Source organism: Alligator sinensis, unplaced genomic scaffold (genome assembly GCF_000455745.1).
Source record: "Alligator sinensis unplaced genomic scaffold, ASM45574v1 scaffold191_1, whole genome shotgun sequence".
Classification (NCBI taxonomy): domain Eukaryota; kingdom Metazoa; phylum Chordata; order Crocodylia; family Alligatoridae; genus Alligator; species Alligator sinensis.
Window position 1 is genome coordinate 1,030,915 of NW_005842282.1, and position 1,126 is coordinate 1,032,040.

Below are 1,126 nucleotides of genomic sequence, written 5' to 3' on the forward strand. Positions count from 1 at the left end.
TATTCTCTCCAGAGAGAATACTTCCCAGGTAGAATTGAGGCATTTAAGGCCCCAAAGCTAAATGCAGTTCTAGCCCTCTTATGTGGGCATGAGTGAGGATCTTGCCAACTGATTTTAATATACCCACTTGCTTGAAATTATATGCATGCTTTCTTGAAATTAAACACATGCTTAAGTGCTTTTTTGGAATTGGGTCAGATGGCTTGACATTCTGCAAAATTGAGCTAAAAATCAATTTTGTGGTATTTTACACTTTTGTTCTTAAGTGACCGTTAACTGGGTATCTTGGAAGATCCCTTCTACTTGACCATAACTGTTAATTTCCATACTTTAAAAAAAAAATTCTACCAGTAGTAATTAAAAATCTAAGTTGTAAAGTTGTTGTTTTTATTAGTTTCTCAAAGAAATTCAGTTTGCACAAACTATAGTATCACGAGCCATGAAAGAGATGTGTCAATCAAAAGTTTCCAGAGTAATCGGGTAGGAAGCTTTATTTACAGAAAATGAATAAGAAAGAAAAAAGGGAACTGGTTGGAAGTGATCTGTGTTTCATGTCAGCAGTCTTCAGGAATTCAGGTGTTGTCTTTTGTGTAATGACTTCCAATGCTAAAAACTTGAGATTGTCATGGATATACCTTTCTATGCTTGTATGGTTCAATGTTGATGGGGAGCGACTTCATAGAGCAAGATTTGTTCCATTATGCACACTGCAACACAATGTAACACTGAAATCTCTGATACTTTTTTTCATAAGGAATTATTAAACATCTGCTTCATGTTTCCACTCAGCACATGATAAACGTGGTTTGAGCTGTTAATCCAAAACTGAGAGCGTTAAGTAGTATTGACCTGAAAATCTATTTTAAAGCCAGCAATAGGCCTAATAGCCAGCAAAGTTACTATTCTGAATATTTTTTAAATCACCATTATGATGTTCTGCTGCAAAACTAGCACCATTTTTTAGGAAAGCAATACCTTCATCAGCCCATTTCTTGTAAAGGTCTGCATATGTTCATATGTTCTTACAGACTACCTTCTAACATTGTGAATTTTGACAAGTTTCCTGCTACAAGGCAGTGCTATAATGTTGATGTTTAAGCATTTGTTTCCTCATTACCTTAAGTGC